The sequence below is a fragment of the Mesocricetus auratus genome, unplaced genomic scaffold (assembly GCF_017639785.1).
Source record: "Mesocricetus auratus isolate SY011 unplaced genomic scaffold, BCM_Maur_2.0 Super-Scaffold_100007, whole genome shotgun sequence".
Classification (NCBI taxonomy): domain Eukaryota; kingdom Metazoa; phylum Chordata; class Mammalia; order Rodentia; family Cricetidae; genus Mesocricetus; species Mesocricetus auratus.
The window spans coordinates 56792784-56810845 of record NW_024429191.1 but is presented as its reverse complement, the minus strand read 5'-3'; positions in this window follow the sequence as shown (position 1 = coordinate 56810845).

Genomic DNA, 18062 nt, shown 5'->3' with positions numbered 1-18062 from the left:
TTCTTAGAATTGTCCTAGGACATACTTACTTTGCTTTTGACACTTGGAATGGGGGAGGGGGTGCAGACAACACCCCACCCTATATCCCTCCTGGATCCTTAATCTAGGATACAACCAGGCATCTTCAGGAGGCCTTCAATGTCCCTGGGGGCCCATTCAGCACATCTGTGTGTGAGCTGGCTGCCAGAACAAGGACAACAGATCTCAAGGAGATAGGGCTTTGGGTGTAATTGTTTGAGTCCTTTGTCACCAGACCTCAGATTTTAAAACTGGGCCCAACTCCACCCGGAAAACGAAGCCCACACTCTTGCTCCTATGCTGCCCCCTACCGGCCACCCTCTGCTCTAAGGCAGAAATACTCAGCAGAGGCATCTGTAAATCCCCTAGTTTTGTTCAAGGATTCCACAAAATTTCTACAACTACCAGGACACAGTGGTGCACATCTGTAACCAGAGCTTTTGGAGTGTGGAGGCAGGAGCATCAGGAGCAGAATGTCAAGATTCAGCTACACAGCCAGATCAAGCCCAATGCCGACTATAGATCCTGCCTCAAAATAAACTGATTAATTAAAACTTAAAAGAAAGCTGGGCATTGGTGGTGCATGCCTTTAATCCCAGCACACTCGAGGCAGAGGCAGGAGGATCTCTGTGAGTTCAATGCCAGCCTGGTCTACAGAGCGAGTTCCAGGACAGCCTCCAAAACAATACAGAGAAACCCTGTCTTGAAAAAAAAACTTAAAAGAAAGTAATTCAGGACTGGAGAGATGGCTCAGTGGTTAAGAGCACTGGCTGCCCTTCCAAAGCACCCAGGTTTAATTGTCAGCATCCACATTGCAGCTCATATCTGTCTGTAATTCAGTTCTGACACCCTCATACCAATGCCCACAAAATAATTATTTAGAAAGAAAAGAAAATAATTTGACAGGTAGTGGGGGTGTACACCTTTCATCCCAGCACTCAGGAGGCAGAGGCAGGCAGATCTCTCTGAGTTCAAGGCTAGCCTGGTCTGCAGAGCAAGTTCTGGGTCAGCCTTCAAAGCTACACAGAGAAACCCTCCCTAGGGGAAAAAAACAAAAGGAAAAGAAATAAAATAATTCAAAGGCCCATAAACTTGAAGATTAAAAAATACATCATTAAAGACTGGAAAGATGATCCAATGGGTAATAGTGTTTGCTGTACAAGGATAAAGCCCTGAGTTCAGATCACAGAACCCACATGAAAAGCCACATGCAGACAAACAATCACATACATAAAATAAAATATATAATTATTCTAAGTAAGCCAGGCATTAGGGTGTATGCCTTTAATCCCAGCACTCAGGAGGCGGAGGCAGGTGCATCTCTCTGAGTTCGAGCTCAGCCTGGTCTACAAAGCAAGTTCCAGGTCAGCCAGAGCTGTTACACAGAGAAACCCTGTCTTGAAAACAACTATTTTAAATAAAGTTTAAGTGGCCTTAGGTGCTACAGGGTGGAGGTGTTGTGGGTGACACTTGGGGGAGAGGCAGGGCTGGGGGAAGCACATGGAGCCTTGAACAAATGGGGTAAGACGTCTCTATGTTCTAACACCTGGGATGGCAGTCCCAACATACACCGTGAAGGCTGACCAAGGAGGGTGCCCACTGTGAGGTTCCCTGCAATGTCTGGGTTCCCTGCTCTATCCAGAAGTAAAAACCTCATGATATCTCTAAAGACTCAAAGTTATAAAGGCTGGAAACTTTCCCTTCAAAATGAAAAGCTCAGCAGGGAGATGGTGGTTCACGCATTTAATCCCAGCAAGTGGATCTCTGTGAGTTCAAGCCCAGCCTGAACTACAGAGAGAGTTCCAGAACAACCAGAGCTACACAGAGAAACCTTGTGTTCAAAACAAACAAACAAACAAACAAACAAACAAAAAATATGCTAAATACCTTAGTCCCTTCCTCTTTCCAAGGGATGGTTCCAGGAACCAAATGCAGCAAGCCACACCATTGGCGGGGAGACCAATGTGAGAAGCAAGAAAACTCTCAGGGAGGAAGGGACCAAGGTTTGCCCAAGGGATGTGGAGAACCAACCTGGTACCTGGTTATAGGAATGAAGCATGCAGAATATGGAGCCCCCTTGTGGTCTCAAGGCAGAAATGCAACAAACGCATTCTGGAAGCTCAATCCACTTTTACTTGCATCTCTCTGGGGGACTGGCAGGGAGTGAGGGGGTAGGGAGTGAGGGGTCGGGGTGGGTAAGCCGGTGGGGTTCCTTACTATCAACCAGACCAGTTGGAGAAGGTCTTCCTTCTGACACAAGCAGAGGTTCCACCTCGCCACAACTTTCTTAAGACTTGCAACCTCACAAACTACAAGGACCATAAGAACAATCCCCACACCTGTGTTGAAAAGTATCTAGTACAGATACTTTTCTTTTCTTTTCTTTTTTGAGACAGTCTCTCGTGTAGCTCCGGGTGTCCTGGAACTGACTATGTATATGTAGACCAGGCTGGCCTCACTCTGGGAGGTCTTCTTGAGTGCTGAGATTAAGGGTGTGTGCCACTTTCCAGGCAGTGGTGGCATATGCTTTTAATACCATCACCCAGGAAGCAGGGGCAGGAGGATCACCAAGTTTGAGGCCATCTTGGTCTACATAGTGAGTCCAGGACAGCCAGGGCTACACAGAGAAACCCTGTCTTGAAAAAGCAAACAACTGAAAAGAAAAAGAAAAAACAGGCAAAATGTGTGTGCCACCACGCCCAGACTAATCACAGATTTTTTTTTTTTTTTTTGGTTTTTCGAGACAGGGTTTCTCTGTATTGTTTTGGCTAAAACTCGCTTTGTAGACCAGGCTGGCCTCGAACTCATAGAGCTCCTCCTGCCTCTGCCTCCTGAGTGCTGGGATTAAAGGCATGCGCCACCCGGCCCAAACTAATCAGATTCTTGCCACATGCCTTCACCCCTTTTGTGACCACTAAAGATTCCTGAGACCTGAATTCCAGGTGCAGCACTTTCCTCTGAGGACACAGCTTAGTGGTGGGGCACTTGCCTAGCATACCCAAGGCCCAGGCTTCAAGTAAAAACAGGATCCTCCTCTCCATGGTAAGTTCCCGTCCTAGCCTGCTCTCAAATTGTGACTTTCCTAGTTAAGGAAATTGCAACCTCCTAGTTAAGGTTATTATTGTGGTGAAACACCATGACCAAAGCAGCTTGGGGAGGAAGAGGTTCATTTGACTCCTATGCTTCCTTATCACTGCTTATCATTGACGGAAGCCAGAACAGGAACTCAAACAAGGCAGGAGGCAAGAGGCAGGAGCTGAAGCAGAGGCCATGGAAGGGAGGGTGCTGCTTACTGGCTTGCTCGTCATGGTTTGCTCAGCCTGCTTTCTTACAGCACCCAGGACCACCAGCCCAGAGCTGGCACCACCCACAATGGTCTGGGCCTTCCCTCATCAGTCACTGATTAAGAAAATGTCTTAGCCAGGCCATGGTGGCATATACTTTTAATGGGAGGCAGACGCAGGTGGATCTCTATGAGTTAGAGGCCCAGCCTGGTCTACAGAGTGAGTTCCAGGATAGCCAGAGCTACACATAATACCCTGTTGCTGTGCCCGCTGCACAGCCTGAATGTGCGGAGGGTGTCGGGATTGACAACACAGAGACCAGTCAACGATGTAAAGAAAACTTTAAGCAGGCCCCAAAAAGGCTCAAGAAGACTTCCCAAGAAAGGCCTCCCTCCAGAAAGGCTTCTGCTCCCTCCTTACCCCTGGCTGGTTCTGCTCTGACACCAGAAACTGACTTGGATGTGTCAGAAGAGGTGGTTAGTCTTTGGAAAAAGTCGAGGTCAGGGCGGTTCCTGTGGGCCAGCCCTTTTCAGGAACTTATTGCCCCAAGCATTGTATTGTTTTTAGTAAACATGTTTTTAGTAAACATTGTCTTACAGCTGCCTGGTCCCAGGCTGATGGGGAAGTGGGTCTCTGCCCAAGGTCTGTTGTCCCCACAGTTCCTCCTTTTTTATTTTCTAATGAGGCACTCCTGGCTTAGGTCAAGTAGGGTCACCCTCCCTTGCCCGTCCTTGGGGGACCTTGAACCCCTGTCTTAGGTGGGAGGTGTCTTCCCCACAGGTTGCCCGTCATCGGAAGAACCTCATCCTTAAATCATCTGTAACCAAAGTTCATGGCTATCGGGATTGCCATGGGCTAAGCTAAGCAATACTTGGTTATGGATCTCTTGCCTCTGGAACAAGGCACATTTGAGCTCGGCATAAAGCCAGAATGCCTACCACCACTGCCACCATTTCCAGGACCCCCATTGACATAGCACCTCTCCATCACCATACCCATCACCAGATCTGGGCCATAACATTCTACCAGCCTTCCTCTGTTACAAGGGTAACCAGCATGTGATTTACAGTTACAATTTGATGGTCAAAACAGTGATAAAGTTTACAATCGTTCCAAGATCTACTCAGGAAAGCATTTAGAAAGCGCACTTGCACAGATACATTAGGTACAATCATTGATGTTACATATGTAGCATTATAAAAAATATGGAACAAGAGGCTTGTTGCACTATCCACAGAGCACCAATTTGTTCCTGTGATGCAGTTTGTTGATTTAACGTCAGTAGCCTCAGCTGAATTTGCGACTTGAGCCAAAGTCTCCTTTTTGTCGCATTAGGACAAGTTGCATTTCTCCAGAAAAATACACTGGCATAGGCACGATTCCAGAAACAGGAACCACCAAGTCTGATATTTCAAGTGACCATGTCCTGTTCAAATACTGAAAAGAAGCTTTTGCCACTCATACCAATGTTCAAATATTTTAAATGGGTCCCTTTTTCCCCAAAGGGAAAAACTGACAAAATGAATTCTGTTGTTTCAAGGTGTGTCAAGGGCAGACTGTTAATCTTTCCAGTTCTCTGTTGGCTTCGGGATAAAAACTCACGGGTCCGGGAGGTTGATGCAGCAGGCCTGTTGAGAAACTGGAAAGCTCGAACCAACTGTTTTCTTTCTTTCTCGGGCTGTAGATTCAATGACATCAAGGGTCAGGAACACTGATTTAGGAGATCTCACTCAAACTGGCTTAAGTAGGCTCCCATGGTCTCAGGTCGAGTTTTTCTCTGCTCCATGCATCTCACCAAATGTTCTGATAGCTGCCAAAGCTTTATTCTTTTCCTGCAAGAAAACACAAACATGCCCTCAACCCCAAATTAGGGTCTTCTCCACTGTCTAGTGCATGGATGTCTCCATTTGACCTGAGCAATAGTTGCTCAAGGTCCATCATGCCAGAATCTGTCCGAAGCAGATTGCTCACTGTCATTCACATTTTAAAAATTTTTAAATGAGTGTATTATTTGATGAATCATGTGGGGGCTGGGGAAATTATTCCCCTTTTTTTATTTTCTAAATTTTGTTTGAACTGTTGAAGCTGGACCATAACAGTAGAAGGATTTGTCTACCCTCCTTAGTTAACTATCTAGGTGAATTGGGATCACTATCTAAATTATTAGTAGATGCTCTTTAAAAAGGACATATCCAATAAGTATTTACCAAAAACTTCTGAAAATCACTCAAAGATTGTAAACTATACTGTGTCCAAATAACTTTTGAAAATTATTTGAAGTCTGTGAGCAGTCTTTCCCAATCTAACCTGTAGAGCTCTCACTATCTGACAAGGCCTCATTTGCATCTTAACTTTTCTGTTAAAACATTAACTGACTGGCTGGATATTCCTTTTGGCTATCTCTAAAGCAATTTAGGTAGCTTTTTAACTATTTTTGAAGGGATTTAAGTATCCTTTTAATCATATAAGCAGTTCACACTCATGCATTCACAATCACATTTCATATATACCACACCATACATTCAGAAGATACATGCATCTTTCGGTCATCCTTTTTCCCTAGGTCATGATTAGTCTGTTGAAATGAAACTTCCTTAATTGAAATCTCTGTAACAGAACAACTCCAGCCAATCCTTGAACTAAAAAGGTTAAAAGGTCCTGTATGCCCCTCATCATTCCTCCATTTGAGCTACAGTCATGGGGTACAGCCATACCTACTCCTTGTAACTCTGTAGATGCAAGGTGGAGAGGCCAGGCTTTTGGCCAAGAGTTTTTAGAGATGACTCACAAAATAGAACTTAAATGCAAACAAAATTTTTCATTCCATATACCTTTTGTCTTTTTATTTACTTAATACCAGTACCTCTTTACTGTTACCAATTTTTTTTATTCACCCACTTTTTCGAGACAGGGTTTCTCTGTATTGTTTGGAGGCTGTCCTGGAACTCGCTCTGTAGACCAGGCTGGCCTTGAACTCAAGAGATCTGCCTGCCTGTGCCTCCTGAGTGCTGGGATTAAAGGCGTATGCCACCAACGCCCGGCTATTCACCCCATTTCAATCCATCCTCCAACCCAGGATGTTCCCTTAGGCAAAAGCTTTAAGATTTACACAATCCACCCTCCCACTGAGGGTGATCTCTCAGGTTCCCCTTTCTTTCCCGACCTTTGTCGGGCAAAGGTCTGGAGATTTAATCTAGGAGACATTAAATATTTTTTAATAAAACAGTGATTCCCCTTTAGGAGGGGGAAACTCAGAATGTTTAGTTTCTGACTTTTTAATCTCTCACTGGCAGCAGCCGCTCCCAATGTATTATTGGTGCTATAAAAATTGATGAACAGGGAGCTGGAATGACTAACTGGCATCAAAATGGGGGGATCCTCACCAGCGCCCACACTTCCCTTACCTGAGTGTTCGGCGATGGTTGAATCATCTTTATCCTGGTGAGCATTCCTAGTATCCGGAGTAGTATTGGGGTCGACATGCCTGATGCACCGTTCGGGGACCCAAATGGGCTTCTCACTTCCTGGAAGGAAAACACAAACAGCCCCTCGGACCCTAGCTAATAGGGGGGTGGGTGGCTGCCATTTTCCTGTAATTAAGTCCTTCCATCTGACCCATCCCAAAGACTGGGAGGGTTTGTTCCAATATCTCTCCATAGCAGACAAATTATTACTGTCTATGGTCAAAAAATTTAAAATGTAAAGTATGGTGGATAACTGAATATTGGGGGAGGTAACATACTCCCCCTTTTTTATTTTCTTAAAATATTGTTTGAGAGTGGCATGGGTGCACTCCACAATAGCCTGTCCTGTGGGGTTGTGAAGAATACCAAAAGAATGGACAATGTGATGTTCCCTGCAAAAGGCCGCAAAGCGATTGCTGGCATAGGCAGGGCCACTGTCCATTTTTAGGGCATCGGGGAACACCCATGTAGGCAAAGGCCTGCAGGCAATGAGAAATAACATCTTTAATCTTCTCTCCTGTGTGGAGAGAGGAAACAATCAGTTTAGAATACCTATATGCCGGGCGGTGGTGGCGCATGCCTTTAATCCCAGCACTTGGGAGGCAGAGGCAGGTGGATCTCTGTGAGTTCGAGACCAATCCTGGTCTACCAAGCGAGTTCCAGGACAGGCTCCAAAACAATATAGAGAAACCCTGTCTCGAAAAACCAAAAAAAAAAAAAAAAAAAGAATATGTATCCACCGAAACATGCATGTATTTTAATTTCCCTGCCTGCGGCAGGTGAGTGACATCCATTTGCCAGAGAGGGTTGGCCCTGAGGCCCCGGGGATTTACCCTCTCACTGGGAGAATTATGATAAGGGGCACAATCAGGGCACTGAGAGGTAATCTGTGTAGCTATGGAAAAGGGGCACCCAGTGTGAAATTTAATGGAGCGGGCATTTAGATGATACCGCTCATGGAGCTGGTGGGCAAGCTGCTCCTGAGTAAATAAGACCCTAGGGCGGGTCAAGGAGTCAGCAAATTGATTGCCCTGGGCAAGGGGCCCTGGAAGGTTAGTATGTGCACGAACAAATCCCACATAAGCAGGGTAGATGCGCTGCCAAATAAGATGTTGGAGCTGAACTAATAAAGAACGAACCTGAGAGGTTGGAAGAACATATGGAGAAGTTTCTAAAGGTCTAACAATGTTGGCAACATAAACACTATCAGTATATATTAAATTAAAGGGCTCTCCCTCAAACATTTGGAAAGCCATCAAGCAAGCAAACAACTCGGCGGCTTGTGCTGACATCTGCCCTATGGGTACCCTCTTCTGCACCTGAGAAGAAACCACCACCATGAAACCCTTGGAGGAGCCGTCTGTAAAGACTGAGCGAGCTCCAACTAGAGGGTTCTCCTTTAAAATCTTGGGAAAGATCACAGGGTGTTGTTTAAAAAATGACATCAAGGGGCTATTGGGATAATGGTTATCAAACTGGGCGCCTGTAGATGTAATAAACAGGGTCCACCCATCATGGAAGATCTGTAGATGTTCCACCTCCTCCTTACCATAAGGAAGGATTTTATCAGGACTCTGTTTCCAAAGGTTTGGATGCTAAACTTGTACGCCTTCCACAACAATTGTAAAATCAGATCATAGTAAGGGGCCACTACCTTCTTAGGGGAGGCTGACAAATGTATCCAATAAATAGGACCAGTCTGCCAAAACATGGCAGTGGGCTAAAAGCTAGATGAAAGTACAACCAGAACAAGGGGCTGCTCATAATCTATGCACCGAAGGTGGGCTTGCTCTATACTTTTAAACAACAATTATAAGGTATCTCTGGCCTCTGGTAATCTGTCTAGGGGAAGTTAGAGCATGATCCCCAGGAAGAATGTCATAAAGGGCTTTCAGAGCCCCTGTTTTAATAGAAAGAGAAGGGCGAAACCACTGCACCTCTCCCAAAAATCTCTGCCAATCATGAAGCGTTTTTAAATTTGAACAATCAATTTGGAGTCTTTGTGGCCGGAGGCCAGTTTGTTGAATTTGATGATCCAAATAAGTATAAGGGGGTCTCTTTTGGATCTTTTCAGGAGCCAAAATAAATCCGCGGGCCTCCAGAAGCTCCTGTAGCTCTCTGCAAAGGCTATGTAACATACATTGTCTTTCTTTGGCCACGGCCAAAAGAATATCATCCATGTAGTAGATAATATAAAGATCAGGGAACTCACGTCTGAGGGGACCTAAACAGGCAGCTACATAAATCTGGCATATAGTTGGACTATTAGCCATCCCTTGGGGGAGCACCAACCATTGGAAGTGAAGGGCAGGCTCCCTAAAGTTAATCGCAGGAAGGCTAAATGCAAACCAAGGACTATCTTGAGAATGCAAGGGAATAGAAAAGAAGCAATCCTTGCACTCCCTGAGGTGGCTCTAAGGAGGTCTGAGATGTGAAGGGGTTGCTCTGGGGGAGAAAATGAATCCTGCCACTGCCTGGAGCAGGGATCATTGCCCTGTACACATTGGTTTTGGGGCCCTGGGGCGGGGCCCTCCTCCAGTTTCCCTGATTATTACTAGCAGGAAGGAAATTTCCCTCCTGGTCAGTTTTAGAGTAGCAGTCATTGGCCCAATGATATCCCCTTCAGCAACGGTGGCATAAACCAGGTCTCTTGAGACTGGTAGGACTATTTTGAGGACACACTCTACGGAAGTGTCCCTCCCTACCACAGCTGAAACATGTTTTTATCCCTCCCAGAGTAGGTCTTTCTTTCCCCACTTGGGGCCGAATAGCAGCAGCTAACACTTGGCCCTGGATGAAGTTCCCATCAATGTCCCTACAGATCTGGATATAGTCATTTAGACTTTTATTGTGATAGGGGCAAAGGGCTTCCTTTCAATATTTATTTGCATTTTTGAAAGCCATCTGCTTGATGACTGGCATCGCAGGCCCAATACCCCCAAATATTCTTTCTGCTACCTGACTGAGATGGTCTACAAAGTCTTGAAAAGGTTCGGAGGGTCCTTGAAGGACTTTGGACAGGTGATCCCCTCCTTCCTTGGAAGGCAATGCTTTCCAAGCCCCTTGGGCCGCTGCTGCCACTTGGGCATAGACTGCGATATCATATTGCATTTGTTGTTGAATGGTGGCATATTGACCACTCCCAGTAAGCATCTCCACATTTCTCTGGGGCTGTCCAGCCTGTGCATTTCTTTGGGCTGTCTGGCTGCATCTTTCCTGAAACTCACCCCTCCAAATCAAATAATCTCCCCCAGATAGAGTTGCTCGGCAAAGCTGCTGCCAATCACTAGGTGTCAAGTTAAGAGACACAAAAGATTCCATTAAGGAAAGTGTAAAGGGAGCCTGTGTTCCATAATTTAGAGTTGCCTCTTTAAGTTGTTTTACGTCTTTAAAACTTAAAGGGTTATGACGCCGAATGACCTGCCCAGAATTGTTCGGGTCTGGAGCTTCTATTACCGGGGCCACCACCGGGCAGTATTGGACCCTCCTTTGGGTCTTCCATCAAGGTCCAAGAAGGACTGGGTTATATCATTGGAGGAGTCCCTTTTTTCAGAGTATGGAGAAGAGTTTCTCTCCCTGTCCTGTCTTTTCTTAATTCGAGTCTTTTTTAGTTCTTTTTTAAGGGCCGCGATCTCAGCAAGTAACCATTCCTTCTCAGACTCTAGTGAGTCTGAGTCTGAGCTACTTCCATTTTCTAGGTCTGACACACAAGGATATAACCGATTCTGACTGGAGTCCTTCTTTTTGGGTCGTGCCCGGAGATCTCTACCGTTTCTTTTTTTTTGTTGTTGTTGTTGTTGCTAAGAGACTCCTCCTCATCCTCACTAACAATGGAGCCTCTAGTTTCGGGCAGGGTCTCTTCAGATGATTCATCCTCACTCTCTGCTCCTGAACTCAAGGAGGCTTGAGTCTCAGTCTCTTGTAACTCTAAAAAAGCCTCTTTTGTGTCCTGAACTACCTGGCAGTAACGAACCTTATCTGTCAAAAGTGCACCCCTCACTAATCTCCATAAGGAGAATGTGGTAGGGGGCAAGGACTCAGATCCCTTTTTTCATAAAAGTCGATGAAGATCACGGCGAACCTCCTCCCAATCTGGGATATTTAAGCTTCCCCCAGTAATTAACCATGGACTCGCTCGTTCGATCGATTTTAGAAAGCCTTCTAGGGTTTTAGACTTGACTGCAGTCCCATGTCCTTTAAGTAACTTTTAAAATTGATACTGTAAAGATTCAAGCTTCCCAGAACTATTCCCCATCGTTTCTTAACCCTGTCCACTTACCTCGCTTTCACGATCTCGGTGGGACCTCCAATTGCCATGCCTGCTGCACAGCCTGTGTCCGAGAATGTGCGGAGGGTGTCGGGGATGGACAAGACAGAGACCAGTCAACCATGTAAAGAAAACTTTAAGCAGGCCCCAAAAGGCTCAAGAAAACTTCCCTAGAAAGGCCTCCCTCCAGAAAAGCTTCTGCTCTCTCTCTACCCCTGGCTGGTTCTGCTCTGACACTGGAAACTGACTTGGGTGTGTCAGAAGAGATGGTTAGTCTTTGGACAAGGTCGAGGTCAGGGCAGTTCCCGTGGACCAGCCCTTTTCAGGAACTTATTGCCCCGGGCATTGTATTGTTTTTAGTAAACATGTTTTTAGTAAACATTGTCTTACAGCTGCCTACTCCCAGGCTGATGGGGAAGTGGGTCTCCACCCAAGGTCTGTTGTCCCCACACACTGTCTTGGAGAGAGAGAGAGAGAGAGAGAGAGAGAGAGAGAGAGAGAGAGAGAGACAGAGACAGAGAGAGAGAGAGAGAGACAGAGACAGAGAGAGAGAGAGAGAGAGACAGAGAGAGACAGACAGAGACAGAGACAGAGACAGAGACAGACAGACAGACAGACAGACAGACAGAGAGAATGCCTTGCGTCAGATCTTATGGAAGCATTCTCTCGGTTGAGGACATCTGTAGCCCCCTGAGCTCTTGATATCTTGATAACCTTCACCTTTATGGAACCTGAATCCCCTAGCTTGGTGATGGCACCTCCACCCCCTAACACCCAGGCCACAGCCAAGCATTATATTGTTGCTTCCCCTTTTACCGGCTCCTCATCCAATAACCCACCAGTCTTGAGAATTACCTCTTTAAAAACCTTAAACAGGAGGGCTAGGGAGATGCTGTGTGGATGAAGTACCACACAATCATGAAAGTTGGAGTTCAGATTCTTGAAGAACAGCCTCAACTGCTGAACCATCATTCCAGCCCTAAGAGGGCCATGTAGAAAGCTGCTGTATCAGTGTTCATAACCCCAACACTGGGGAGTTGAAATTAAGCAGATGCCTGATGCTTGCTAGCTGGCCAGTTTGGCCTAATTAGTAACCCCAGATCCCAGAGAGAGAGAGAGACCCTGTCTCCTAAAAACCATTTATTTTATCTTATGTATATGGTGTGTGTGTGAGTCACCATGTAGGTGCTAAGAACCAAACCCAGGCCTTCTCTAAGAGCAGTAAGTACTTTTAACCACAGAGCCAACTCTCTAGCGCTTGTCATAAAAAACAAGATAGATATTCCTTTAAGAATAACAACCAAGCTGGCCGGTGGTGGCGCACGCCTTTAATTCCAGCACTCAGGAGGCAGAGGCAGGGAGATCTCTGTGAGTTTGAGACCAGCCTGGTGTACAAGAGCTAGTTCCAGGACAGTCTCCAAAGTCACAGAGAAACCCTGTCTTGAAAAAAAAAACCAACCATAGAGTTGGAGAGATGTCTCAGAGGTTAAGAGCACTGGATGCTCTTCCTGAGGACCTAAGTTCAACTCCCAGAAACCACATGGTGGCTCACAACCATCTGTAATGAGATCTGGTGCCCTCTTCCGGCATGCAAGCCTACAGACAAACAAAACCACTACTGCTGGGCAATAAATAAATCTAGGCATGATGGGTTCAAAGCCAGCCTGATCTATAGAGAGAGTTCCAGGACTGCTGCACAGAGAAACCCTGTCTCAAAAAACCAAATAATAATAATAATAACAACAACAACAACAACAGCCAAGGTTGACCTCTGGTCTCTATAAACATGCACATATATACATTCATGTACACACATATGAGTATGCACACACACACAAAACTCAACATGGCCAGAAATGATAATGCACACCTATAACCCCAGCACTTCGGAGGCAGAGGTAGGAAGATCACTGCAAGTTTGAGGCTAGCCTGGACTACATAACATGGCAATAGCTCAAAACAACAAAAATCTTAATTTCATCTGTTTCTCCCTGTCTCTGTGGATACTGACCTGATCTCAGGGAGACTTCCTTCATCCTCCATCCTTCATCCTTCATCCTCATGGTCCCCTCTCCTCTGGATTGGGAGTGCATGGAGTCTGGATTCAGATCCTGGCACCACTGCCACTTGAAGACAGTGAAATGTTAAGTAGGTAAGCTAACTACTCTGAGCTTACCATTTGTGTAAAATAGGCATGGCGGTAGTGTCTTCCACAGCCTGCAAGGCATCAAGTCCCTGGCTAGCCACTCAATAAACCTGTTTTTATCAGTTTTCTTTCCAGTCTGTGTTTCATCCGGCAGCCCCTGAGAGCCTGTCACCAGAAGTCTGTCTCCGTTGTAGTCCGATGTCCAATGGAATAGAGCATTTGGTTTGGGAGACTGGGTTCACATTTAGCTAGCCGGAATAGACCATGAAGTTCCCAGGAAAGAAAGACCCTGGCATCGAGGATGAGGTGGGGCCAAGGAGTTGCGCCGCCCCTTTGGACTGGGAAGTGGACAGTGGCAGTGTATGTTGTGGTCGCTTGCAATGATCTCAAGTTCTTATATTGGTTCCTGAGTTTTATTTTACAATAAACGGCAAAAGAAAGAAATCACTATCTGGAGAACACGCGGGGCCGCTGTGGTTGCCACCTTAGTCTCCCGCCACGCTGCTCCTCTCAAACCAATTCTGCTCAGTGCGCACAAGCGCCAGAGCAGAAGCTAGTCCGGATGCCTTAGCCTAACCCCCTAATGCCTCCCACTCCAGGTCACTCCCGTAGCCTGAGCTGGAGCACATTTGCTCCTAGCTGGTTCCCGATCTTCCAGGTGCTGAGCTACTAACATCTCCCCTCCTGCCTTGGTGCCATGCCTGCTCCACATGCTCGAACCTCGTCACGACATCTGTATGAGTACCGCGCGCTAACCGATTGCACCACTGGAGATCCAACGTTACTACATCTGATTACCTTTCCTTCCTTCGAGCATTGGCGTCAGAGCTGGTAAGACACTTGGGAATTCTGGAACGGGGAATGAGGCTGAATGAATGAATGTATGTATGTATTAATTAATTAATTAATTAATGAAATATGAATAAATAAAAGGAAGGAAAAGGCCGGGTATTGGTGGCGCACGCCTTTAATCCCAGCACTCAGGAGGCAGAGGCAGGCAGATCTCTGTGAGTTCGAGGCCAGCCTGGTCTACAGAGTGAGTTCCAGGACAGCCTCTAAAGCTACAGAGAAACCCTGTCTCAAAAAACCCAAAAAAAAAAAAAAAAAAAAAAAAGGAAAAGAAGGGGGTGAGGACAATCTTAAAGTCTTTCCCATGTTAAAAATCGGACATATCACAATGCAGGGAATTAGGACTCTGTTTACTGCTACTGTGGACACAATGCAAATAGAAAAGATAAATGAGGAGAAAATCAACGTAATGTCGATCATAATTATTATCAGTTTGGTAATTTATATTTTATCATTAAAAAGTGGTTTGATAACGGTGCAAATGTGAGACATTGACTGATAAGACACAAACCTTAGAAAAACTCACTATTCGACGAGCGTTGGTGGCGCACGCCTTTAATCCCAGCACTCTGAAGGCAGAGGCAGGTGGATCTCTGTGAGTTCGAGACCAGCCTGGTCTACAGAGCGAGTTCCAGGACAGCCTCCAAAGCCACAGAGAAACCCTGTCTCGAAAAACCAAAAAAAAGAAAAAGAAAAAAAAAGAAAAACTTACCATTCATAAGATACAAGCCTTAAAAAAGGTTACGACTGATGATATGCAAGCTTTACAAATACTTACTAATGAAAGTAATAAAAATGTGACTGATAATGATCCAAATCTTGGGAAAAGTTACTAATGAAAATTATAAAAATGCAATAGATAAAGATACAAGCCTTTTTTTTTTTTCTGAGACAGGGTTTCTCTGTATTGCTTTGGAGGCTGTCCTGGAACTCGATCTGTAGACCAGGCTGGTTTTGAACTCATAGAGACCAGCCTGCCTCTGCCCCCCCAGTGCTGGGATTAAAGGTATGTGCCACAAAATGCCCAGCTAAGATACAAGCCTTACTCATGAAAATTTGACTGATAAGATACAAACCTTGAAAAAACTTACTAATGACATAATAAAAACACTCAGATACAGACCGAAGAATTTAGAGCAGTAATTGAATCTTTGGCTCTTGAAAATGCTAATTCACAATGCAAATGGGTAATTGGGCCTTTAGAAGCAAGGTCAGCCCCCATAGATGAATGGATCTGAAATACAATCAACACTGAATCTCATGCTCATGATGATACTTGGATAAGAAAGGTGATACCAAAAACTTTAAGAAAACCCCAAATGTCAGATGCTTTAATTGTGGTAAACAACAACATGTAAAAAGGGATTTGTAGACAAGGTATTCCTAGAAGCAATGGTTTTTCTAGAGACAATCCAAACAAAAGGCCCCAGCCTTCTGGAGTCTGCAGAAGGTTCACCAAAGGTCAGCATTGGACTAATGAGTGCTTATCAACAAGGGACAGGCAAGATAACCCTTTGCCATTGGGAAATGCCTTGGGGGGAGGGGCTCCCCCATGTCATTTAGTTCAGTGGTTCCCTGTCAGCATGGGGGAAACTGTTCCACAAAGCAATTAAAGAAACTAACACCAGCTGTTAGAAACCATACTGCTCTGGATGACAGAACAGCTTCAGTAGGTAAGACAAAATTTTCAGGAAAGATCATAAAACAAGTATTTGGGCAGATCTTTATAAATGATCAAAGACCAAAGCTAAAAATAAAGATAAATGCACTGTAATTGAAGATTTGGTTGACACATGCATGTATGTGACCATAATTTTGCCAAAATCTTGGCATCCGGATTGGTCTCTTCAGAAGGTAAATGTTCAGCTTCCTGGGATTGGATGTGAGCCTAGCCTTTAACGGCTGAGCCATCTCTCCAGCCCCCTGGGATTGGAAAGCCAAGTTCCAGACTGATCACGTGTATTGGGTCAGAAGGACAGATAGGAAACTGAAAACCATAACATAGCAATGGACATATGGAGGTGTGATTTATTATAGCAATGGAAAACACAGATGAATATTCTTCCAATCTCAGAAATAAACCATAAAGTAGAGAATGCTTCTAAGAGAAATATCATAAGATATTCTCAAGAGTGGTCACAGGCTGTTCAAGTTGTACATAAACAAGGCGCAACAGCTGTTGGTCTTTCAAAGGCACCAACAGCCCTACCTCTGAAGTGGTTAACTGACAAACCTGTCTGGGTAGAACAATGACTTTTAGCATCAGAAAAGTTACAGGATTAAAACAGCTGGTACGTGAGGAGCTAAATGCTCAGATATTGAAGAATTGACCAGTCCTTGGAATTCTCCTATATTTGTCATTAAAAAGAAATCTGGAATGCAAGCAGATTTGAAGTCATAAGTAAAGTAATTCAGCTAATGGGTTCCTTACAGCCTGGAATTCCCTTGCCTTCTCTGTTATCTAAAGGATGGTCTATCATAGTGATTAATTTAAAGGACTGCTTTTTTACTATACCTTTACAAGAGCAACACAGAGAAAAATTTGCCTTCTCTGTGTCTACTTATAATTCCCAGCCCATTAAAAAATATCAGTGGAAAATTCTCCCACAAGGGATGCTAAACAACCCCACCTGTGTCAATAATTTGTACAACAGCCATTAGAAACAATTTGTAAACAGTTTCCTCAATCTATAATTTACCACTATATGGATGATATCTTATCAGCTGATTCAAATGCAGATACCTTGGAAAAAACATTTGAAGAAGTAAAGAAAATGTTGCCTTTTGGGAAATTACAAATTGCTCCTGAAAAAATACAAAGAGGAGATTCTATTAATTACCTAGGCTATAAGATAATTTTACCAAAAATTCAACCACAAAAGGTACAAATCAGGAGAGATCAATTGCAAACTCTTAATGATTTTCAAAAATTTCTGGAAGATATTAACTAGCTCTAGCCCACACTGTATTAACAACTCAAGGACTAGGAAACCCTACAAGGTGATAAGGACTTAAATAGTTCAAGCAAATTATCTGCTGAAGCTGAGAGAGAATTGGATTTGGTAGGAAAAAAATTACAGGATGCACATGTGGGTCACTTGGATCCAGAACTTGATTGTGTCATAGTCATACTTCATTCTACTCTTTTTTTTCCAGACTCTGTGTAACTTTGTACACTAAGCTACCCTCAAACTCACAGAGATCCTCTTGCCTCTGCCTCCTAAGTGCTGGGATTTAAGGTATGAGCCACCATTGCCCGGTATCCTACAGGAATTCTTATGCAGAGAGAAGATAATATTTTAGAATGGATTTTTTCAAGATTTATTTATTTATTATGTATACAGTGTTCTGTCTGCATTTATGCTTGCAGGAAGAAGAGGGCACCAAATCTCATTACAGATGGTTATGAGCCACCATGTGGGTGCTGTGAATTGAACTCAGGATCTCTGGAAGAGCAGCCAATGCTCTTAACTGCTGAACCATCTCTCCAGTCCCCTAGAATGGATATTTTTGCCACAGAAGCAGAGTAAAAAATTAAAGACCTATGTAGAAAAAGTTTCTGAATTGATTCTGAAAGGAAAACTGGGACTTCCTCAATTAACAGGAATGAACATAACAGAAATTGTGGTGCCTTTTACTATACTGACATTTCATCATTGTGGGCAGAAAATGAACACTGGCACAGAGCTTGCAGTAAGTTTTTGAGAGAGAAACAGAAAATATCCCAAAGCAAGAGAATATATAGCAGCAAATATCCCCAAAGCAGGAGACTATGTAACAGCAAATATCCCCAAAGCAGGAGACTTCAGTTTATAAAAAGAACCAATTGGGTCCTTCCTCACATTGTGTGGGGAATAACAATATCTGGAGCCCCTACATTCTACACTGATGCAAATAAATCAGGAAAGGCAGGTTATAAGTCAGAAATTTTATGATTCCATTCAAATGAATTATATGCTATTCTCATGCTATTATTAGATTTTTCAGAATTTCTTAATATAGTTACTGATTCTCAATACATAGAACGAGTTGTT